Here is a 9,166-nt window from a genome sequence, read left to right as displayed (position 1 = left end):
CTCCCGATTTCTGCATTCCTAATTCTTAATGGGCACTGAGTTCAGTTGCTAAAGGGTTACCAAGTTTTGTACTACTGTTCTCGATGCCTTGCATGAACTAACGAGAAAAACGTTAGTTACAAAATTAGTCACCGTACTGCAGGTTGGTTCGTTTCATCTCCCCCTTGTTGCACTCCAGCATGTCTGCTGGAGTGCATACTCTTGCCTTTTTATTATAAGGCATAAAAACTAGAAGGATCAAAATAGTGAACAGCAAAAATAGAGACATCATGAAGGTATACTCAATACAGCGCCGTGACCCGATTACCTGTAAATTAAAATGGAAAAATAACAAAAATCAGAACGAGAAAACAAAGTGTAATAGTGCAGACTAGCGTCACTAAATAAGCTATTTAGTGACGCTAGTGCAGACCATGCGATTACCTGAACAAAGCACACAAAAAACCAACAAAACGCGCTGCCTGGTCGGGCGTGTTCCTCCAAGGCCACCAGAAAACGTAAGGATGGTGAATCGAAGGAGGAGCTAAGAGTGTTGACGCAAAAGTAGAGAATTATAGGAAATCCTGTATTTTTTTATTTGAGCATGATTAACAAAAAACGTAAATTGTGACGAGATGGGGAGTTGTCCAGTTGTACTAAATTACGAGTTTCCCTAGTGCGAGATGACCTCTGACGACTTGTCCTACTTGACGAGTTCACCTATGACGAGTTGGCTGTGACGGGTTCCCTTATGACGAGTTCTCCTAGACTCCACCACCTCTGTTGGGGACTCACTATCACTGTCGGAACCCCCCTGTTCCAGTCATATAGCACTGATCTCTCAGAAGTTCTTGGCCCAATATTATGCGAACAATGTGACCACATGGCCCGAGTAGGTGTCGCGTGCAAACCACGTGACTAGAAAAATGGGGGGGGGGGGGGGGACAAGTCTTTGGATCACGTAATGATGAACCTGGGCGCAAGGGATACATTTCGCAACACCAACCTAAATACACCGATGCACATCTAAGGAATATTGCGCACGGGGTTAGGGTTGGTACTACAGGGGCAAATTCTGTAATATAAAAAAGGGGGACACACGTGCTTGAGTGCAATAAGTGAAGACTAAAAAAATAAAAAAAAAATGAATAAAACAAAGGTTATCGAAAACACGGTAAAGGCGCGTCAACGTATATAGACAGGTTTTTGTATGTAATGCACGGCAGAGGCAATGTAGAATGAAGCTTACTGCAGGTTAGGTTAATGCGATGGCCAGTTAAACAAAGAAAAACCCCTAAAATTACAATGAAAGCCGCAAAACCGCACTTTCGATAAAACGGACGTAGGTGGTTCGATAAAACGGCATTCGATAAAACGGCGTTCGATAAAACGGGCATTTTTTCGATAAAACGGCGTTCGATAAAACGGCGTTCGATAAACTGTCTGGGAACCATATACAAAGAACGTTGCTGCAACGTTCAAGCAATGTTTTTATGAAGTTGCAATAACATTCCTACAATTTTGCGGTAACTTTCCAGCTATATTTTTCCAACGTGCAGGTAACATTTAGAAAACGTCGCTATCATGTTCAAGCGATGCTTCCTACAACGTTACCGCGACTTTACAGATACGTTTTTTCCCCACGAGGGACGCATCCGCGCACTGTTGATATGACGTTCAAGCAATGTTTCTCTTACGAAGCGATGATATTGCAGCAATGTACAGGTAACTTACAGTTACATGTATCTAATATACATGCAACAATAACTAGATGAAAATATTATAAGTTAACTTTTTCCTAGACAGACGATTGTTGACTGCATGATAAGCGAGCACTTCAAACCTCGTCCTCATAAACTCCTGAAAGGTATAAACTGGCATTTTAGACTGCATGTTCATACATTTGATCCCTACACTGACCAACACACACAATTAAAGCAGTCCGGCAAAATAACAAACTAAGAAATGGCGGAATTTTAAAGCAAGGAACATGCCAGCTCGCGTAAATAACAACACTGACACTCTTTAAGATGAAAGAACATGTGCGTTTTATTTTACCATTAACAATCGATCCGAATACGTATTGTGTTGAAGAAATTGAATTTCGCAAGTACGCTGTTTCAGCCGTTGTCTTCGTTTTTCTCCTCCTGGGCTTGCTTGTTCTTCTGCCTTGACAAGTCAGTTTGATGACATACTTGACGGCCATGAACCCAGTAACATGGGGTTGTTACTGCCACGCTTCTGCGAAATGAAAAAAAGCTGTAGTTTAGGAGAAGTTGCAAAGTTGTTACAGCATAGACAATGTCTCACCTTTCAGAACACCAGGACTTTTGGCATACAATATGGCCTCATCAATTTTCTTGTACTGGCACTTCAAATGAGGTTTGACTGCCATTCCTGGAAAACAAACAAACAAACAAACTTTATTCAAGCTATTGTTACATGGAAATTTGCACATGTACGTTGGTATTTATTTACAATACACTTAGAAGGGCAGCAGGTGTTCCACTTTTTTACTCGCAAAAGTACATATGTGCACACATATCTATACACATGCACAAATACTGCATATAAAATATAAACATTGCTTTTCAGAAAAAAACATGTCTGGTAAAAATTAATGTTAGGCTGTACAATCCAGGCAACACAATAGCAAGTGAAGGCACTACATGTACAAATACTACACTCAAAACGTACGTATCATCCGGTCTGGATGCACAACTAATTTGGGAAAAGCAATCTGACCTACTTAAGGTCTTGGCATTCATTTATTACACTCAGCCAGCACTGCTACTGACCTTTAAACTGCGTCAGCTTAGTGTGCTTTTGCCGCACCTTTTCTTGGTGGAGACGCTGCGTTGTTGTCTTTGCGACATGATGCATACGTATGTCGATGTATTTGTCAACAATTGCCCTCACTAGATGTTGTGAGTGGTTCTCAAGCGGGGTGTTGTCGACCATGTGTTCATTAAGACTCCTGAATAGGTCTTTGCCAATGAAGGTTGCCATCGTGGCAGCTGAGATCCTTGCTGAAAGCGTGCGAGATGCCAATGTGGAATAAACCAAAGCTCTACGAAGTTCTTTTTCCGTATTCTGGCAAATTGTGAGGACATCCTTCGAGGGAAAAATCAACCCACCGTGCGATTTCCTTCGAATAAGAGAGTAAGCCCTATTGCCACAGGATGGTGTGCTTAGTGCAGCAGTGCACTCGTGGCATTTTAGGGTGGCCCGCAAGTGACGAACAACAAATCCAGCAATGTAGGCTATGACAACATCTACTACATCCGAAATTTTTCCAGGATCAGAGCAGTATGCATGTTCTTCGTCAAAACCGGGCCTGCTATCACCTGACTGTTCAATGTCTGCAAGACCACGTCGAGTAGTCGTGATGTTAATTACATCTGTGGAAGATTGCCTGCCAGAAGAACTTGCATGGAGAATTTTGATGTGATCTAGTGGAAGGCAGTTTCCACTTGCGACATCCCTCACTTCATTCTGAACTATAAAGCGCTTGAATGCTGCTGCAAACTGCCTTGCAGTTGGGTTGTCATTACAGCGTCCAAACGAACGAATAGCCGCAAAGAATAACTCAAGGTGGTCCTGACTTAATTTTGATGTTGCTAGGTACACCAGCAGCTAATTGTCCCGAATTAAATTGTCATAAAGACAAATTACAGTTTTCATGCAAATTAAAAAACCAATGAAGCCAGTCTTTCTGTTCGTTTCAATCAACAATTTGTTGTTCACAGGCTCTCGGAGGGAGCGAAAGTATTGCTCCGCCTTCTGCAAGTATTCCCTAATCGCTACCACGTTTTGAGCACACAAAGGCTTTTTCCATCTCTGTTGTTTTAGGTTGCGAGAATTTAAATGTCAAATACATTGTTCACATGCCTTACAAATTCTTCTGTGCTTTGGGAATGCAGCAGCTTTCTCATCCCGAGAGCTCTACATTCAGCAAGAGCATCTGCTACCGATGCGCTGAATAACTGGGCTGCCAGTGACACCTTCATTGGCTGGGACTTCCACTCAATATGCTGCTGCCTGATTTTGTTTGCCAAGTGCAAGCCTTCCCTATACTGGATTTCATGAAGTTCTTCAATATGCTTCCACATTATTGTCCCACCCTCTGCATTTACCAGAACTTTTTTGTCACACAAAGTATTCCTGATGAGTTTTAACATGTGACAAGCATCAAGAAGGGCAAATACCGGTTTTTTCGTGACAGGATGAGGAAAAGACGTGTCCATTTCGGGCAGCTCTAGCTTGCAGCCAAGTTTACGTAGCATAGTGAGGTTTGGCGCTGCTCCGTCACACGTCAGGCTGACAACATGTGCGCCTTTGTCATGCGCCAGGGAGGCAGCCTGCTGCACTAGGCTACAGCGTTGCTCGCCGTCAAGCCCATTGACAAGAAAATATCCAATTGGTAGCTTCCACCTCCCATTTATTCCTACTAGCATTATCACAAATGCATCTTTTGCTATAGGGAAACTATCGTCGTTCACATCTGTTCCCATGTCGACGTGACCGTAAAATCTGGTGCCATCCCATTCCAGGTGGCGCCGGATTGCCATTTCGTCGACAACAAGGCTGCAAAGTGTTGCGTAGCCTGCCTTGCAGTCGTCCTGCACCTTCATTTCTAGTGCAGCCAGCGCTTCCTTAGAAAACCCAGGGGACCCATCAATGCTTTCGTACCATTTTGCCAGTGTCCTGGGGTGAGGCAAGCACGTGTCAAAGACAGACCGAACGTAATTATAGGCCCTAGGCGAATAGAAATGCAGCGTTAAGGCAAATGCCCTTAACTCTGGAGAGTACTGTTTTGGGAGTGTCTTGCCCGATTGCTTAGCCAATCGACGCATCAGAAGGTCTTCTGTACAGCCGCCAAGACTTTTCAACGTTTGCACATTTTCATCAACATGAATTCGATTTTCGGAGAGTTCGTTAATGACGTTTTCAAGGCTGGCCACCTTGCGTTTCAGGCGGCGTTGAGACTGTTGCAAGATCTTTATTTTTTTTTTACTGGCGACATGAATGCTTGCATACCGCCGCACCTCCTGTCGCAGGAACGCCTTTTCCGGTGTGTCTTCCGTTGGCTGTGCCTGCCAGAAATACTGCACTTGAGGACCACTAATCACTACTTCTTCAATGTGCGGACTCATTCAGTACTGATTCTAACGCCTGATTGCATATAAACTAAAAAAAAAAACAATGCATTAAATACTTTTGAAAAGCATGGTTAGACAATTGACTTGCGTTCATTCAGGGGCAATTTCATTGAAATTTCATCATAGTGAATTAAACGCCCAAACAGGTTATGTTTTCCTTGTGTCAGGAGTAACCCATGGCCATCAGCATATCATTCCTCCAATTTTATAGAGGCACTTACCGGTGGCTCCTTTCTTGCACCACGCCTCGATGGTGGTGCGGCTGCACTGTCTACGGTGTAAGAGCACGATGCCACGGGGACAATCAAGCCTCCCTCTTCTTGCTCGGGACAGGGCACCTGCATGCATGATATATACGTGCATGAGGCAGCACTCCTTACGAACGAGCCAGCTTCTTGTGCAATTTCACTCAACACAAGGAAAAGTAGTTAAAACAAAGCAAAAAACAACAAAAAAATTACCATGATCTGCTCACCGCGCCGCAGCAGTAACTTCAAGAAATCTAGTTTAAAGTTCTGAAATCTATAGTTCAGATTCTTGGGCGTGACATTTTGGTAAATTTACATCAGACGTAACTCTAATGGTCAAGGCAATATTAGATCCAGCTTTTATTCCTAAGCCAAATGCAGGCATGGGTACTGTATCAATACTCACGGGAGTCTTGGGGCCACTTTCTATCCGGGAGAAAGGTAGCTGGCGGTGGCAGGTCCTTCTGTGGGCTTCTGGGTTTACCGGTGGAGGTTCATTCTCGTGGGCAGCACTCTCTCCTGGCAACTGACTGTAAGCTGTCTCCGGTATGGCTGACGGGACCACCTCTACCAGGACGTCTTCTGGCACTGAAAGCCATGGTCGTTCAGCACCACCACCAGGAAACACAACCGCAGCGACAGTAGGGCCAGCAGTACCACTTCCTTGCTCCTGTGGCTGAAATATTATGTGCATGTATGAGCTCAATGAAAGGTACTATATATTACTGTATTTGATTACTAATTAAGCTACTATATTATAACTTGCAGATTCTCCCTCCGCCTCCCCCCCCCCTTCCCAAAGAAATCCCTCCCAAAGTCACACGCGGTGTTGAAATAGAGAGCGTTGGCGGTTGCTGATCATTATCGCTATATATATAGCAGGGTAACCACATCCGCAGTATTGCCTGGGCAAAGCGCCGAAGATACAGCCCGTGGCAGCGCGCATATGGACTAAAGAAATGCAACAGAGGCGTATCTTTTCCAGAAGGGTGAACGCGCCTGTGCTCTGCACGCAAGGTTTACGCGCTACAGTAACAAACGTACAAAAAAAAAATAATATGCGCGACAGGCAATCATATCAATATTTTCGGTGAGTGGGCGCGGGCGTATCACGTGCAAGGGGTGGACGTCACATGCGGCCGCCGTGAGGGGCACCGTGGGACCTTGCGAGGTGCTTGTGCACAGGAAAATTTAAAAGAAAGGATAGCGAATTTTTTTTAGGCAGCAGTCCATGCTTTAACACATTAGGAAACCACGTGCAACGAAAAAGCTATACGTACCGAGCAAACTTCGGTGAGAGCCAGCGATGGTACGGCATCTTTCACAAGCCTGCGCAAACCTGAGACGCCGCGGAAGTCTCCGGGGCCAAAATGCAGGCTGCACACCACGCTATATTTAGTCGGAGACCAGCCCTCTGAGCGATTTATGGCTTGTTTCCATTGCTGTTTGAGGCTGTGGTCTTTTGGAAATCTGCGGAAGGAGCATGTAGTTACTGCTCGTTAGGCACTTCACGAGGCGAGCTTCGTTATGACAGCGCGAAGCGTTCGCGCGGAGCGTTTCAGCGGAGAAATCCGAGGGAGGTCGTGACGTCACCGCAGGCGGACTTCCGCTCGGCCAGCTCCTTCGCTCACACGGAGGATGCGACTTTCGGACGGGCATCACTGTTTGCAGTCGCCTATCTCTAAAAGCAGAGCTGCCGTAGCACCGCCGATTCCGCGACGGCGGCAATTTCTGTTAAGCTCATACGTACTGATCTTGTCAACCGACCAAAGATTAGTCGTCGACGCGATGCAGGTGCTGCCGCGCGCAGAGAACGGCGCGCGACGTGGTAGCAGCCGGCCGGCCCACCTACAGGCCTGCATACTGATGTTAGGCTTAACACTGCGGCGAATATTCGATCGCCGCTCTGGCAAGCGGCTCAGTTTAGATTTTTACAGCAACTTTCCATCACATCATTACCCCATTTCTCGTATACGCAGCTTTGTTTGCGCCTTGGGGAGCAATAACAAGCTGTCGCTCGAGCTACCGGCGCCGGCCTGCGCCACTTCGCGGCCGCGGCCGCCGCTCGCCAAGCGCCCGTGCTGGTGGTATACGCGGCTCCCTCAGTGCGCCTTTCATGTGCGCCACGCATTTTCGCGTCCAATGTATTAAGAAGCGACAAAAATAGAGTGCCTGCAACCGCTCTAGAACTTCAGTCGCGGCCAGCTGCCCGACGAGCAGACGAAATCCCGCTGCCTCCGCCGCCGAGCGTCGGAGGGTTTGTAGCTCGCGAGCAGAAGCTCCGATCTCCCATCGGAGGCGGTGCGCAGGAGAGAAACCGTGACGTAGGGGTCACGTGGCGCGCTCTCCTAGGAGCGAAACGGCGGATTTCTCTCTCGTGTGAATACCCCTTTAAGTGAAAGCGCACTCACCGATGAAAGGACAGTCCTGAACCGATTGTGTCACTGCGGCTGCTGCATCCTCGAACACAACACTTCATGCCTCCGAAAGGCCAAACACAACTCCGATAACGCAGGCGGAACACAGAAAACGTGAAAATACTCAACTACGATTAGCTAAGCATATCTGATCGGTCTACCGTCATCTGCCTTCGTTCACTCTCGTTCTGACGACTGACTCCCACCTCTAGCATCCAGTCCAAACACCAAACACATCAGTTTTATTACGCAAAAAGCCACGCCTCCAAGCGCGCGCCCCAACAGCGCTAGAGAATGAGAAAATACTCAGCACCCGACATTGGTTCCACTAAAAAAAAAATCCTCTTCCTCTGTTTATTCCCCGACAAACTTCATTTCTCAGTAACCGCTGTGCCTTCGCTTAACGATCGTGTTCCGGAAAGACTGTACCGAAACGTTCTGCACGTAACACACCAAAGCCGTGGAAAAAAAAAAAAAACAATTTACAACGGGCTTCGCCACCACGGACGGCTGAGTAGTTTTGAGCAGACGAAATTGGAGAGCGCGCGGCGCGGCGGCCCGTAAATCCTACCGCGCGCTCTCACACTCCGGCCCGCGGCGACGTGGTGGGGTCACGTGGTGCAGTGACGTCCCTGGGCCGACTTCGATTTTACTTTTTATGTATAGGCTTCACGTTTCTCCGGTGGCGCCGTCTCCTAACTCTTTTCTTCCTCCATGTGCACAACCGTCCAATGCAAAAGGAAAACGTCAACACCATCATCATCAAAAAAATTAACTGTAATGTTAAAAATAGACTACAAAACAAGCAAAAAAACAAATGCAAGCCACATCATTGTTGATGTCACGTTTTTTGTTGTTTTTTTGCTATGAATGCCGCTCTAGTGAAGTTTTCGGCGGACAGTCCTTTTTTGCGGACTGCACCCTCTATGGACTGCACCCTTGATATCCAGACACCATACTCTTGACAGAGAGAGAAGGAGGGGTGTATGTATTTCTGGGCGGGGTGCTAGTGGTGGCGGAATCTTCTTGGGGGGTTCTCGGGGGGAGGGGGGGTGTATATATCACGTACTGCTTGGCGGCCCGCGCAACAGAGCGCCCATCGCCAAAGCAAACACGCAGGGCAGCGACGTGAGGCCGGCGAAGATCGCAAGCCGTTGCGGTTTCAAGCGGACGAACGCGATAAAAACACGTCCGCACCCACGACGGCCTCAGCCGAATACACAAAGTATGTAAAGAGCTACAGATCTTGTATATATATCCTTTGAGCGGCCTCGAGCGATTTTCTGTGGGCCGTCTGCTTATCAGTGCTAATCAGTTGCTTCCACGGCAAGACGACAACGGTGTTAATCGGAAACTACGG

General features: G+C 46.9%; 1 long non-coding RNA gene across 1 annotated transcript; it reads right to left on the bottom strand.

Annotated features, from left to right (window-relative positions):
• Positions 1-5,309: 5,309 nt before the first annotated feature.
• LOC144145083 (uncharacterized) lies at positions 5,310-6,992 on the bottom strand. Its single transcript, XR_013317429.1, has 3 exons — positions 6,670-6,992; positions 5,796-6,065; positions 5,310-5,479 (listed from the first exon to the last, which is right to left on the bottom strand). It is a non-coding gene; the product is annotated as an uncharacterized LOC144145083 (long non-coding RNA).
• Between the last annotated feature and the right edge of the window lie 2,174 nt (positions 6,993-9,166).

This window comes from Haemaphysalis longicornis, unplaced genomic scaffold (assembly GCF_048455015.1).
Source record: "Haemaphysalis longicornis isolate Haplotype H1 unplaced genomic scaffold, Haemaphysalis longicornis Haplotype H1 scaffold_7, whole genome shotgun sequence".
NCBI lineage: Eukaryota > Metazoa > Arthropoda > Arachnida > Ixodida > Ixodidae > Haemaphysalis > Haemaphysalis longicornis.
Note: the sequence above shows the minus strand (reverse complement) of the source record. Positions and strands in the feature narration are given on the sequence as shown.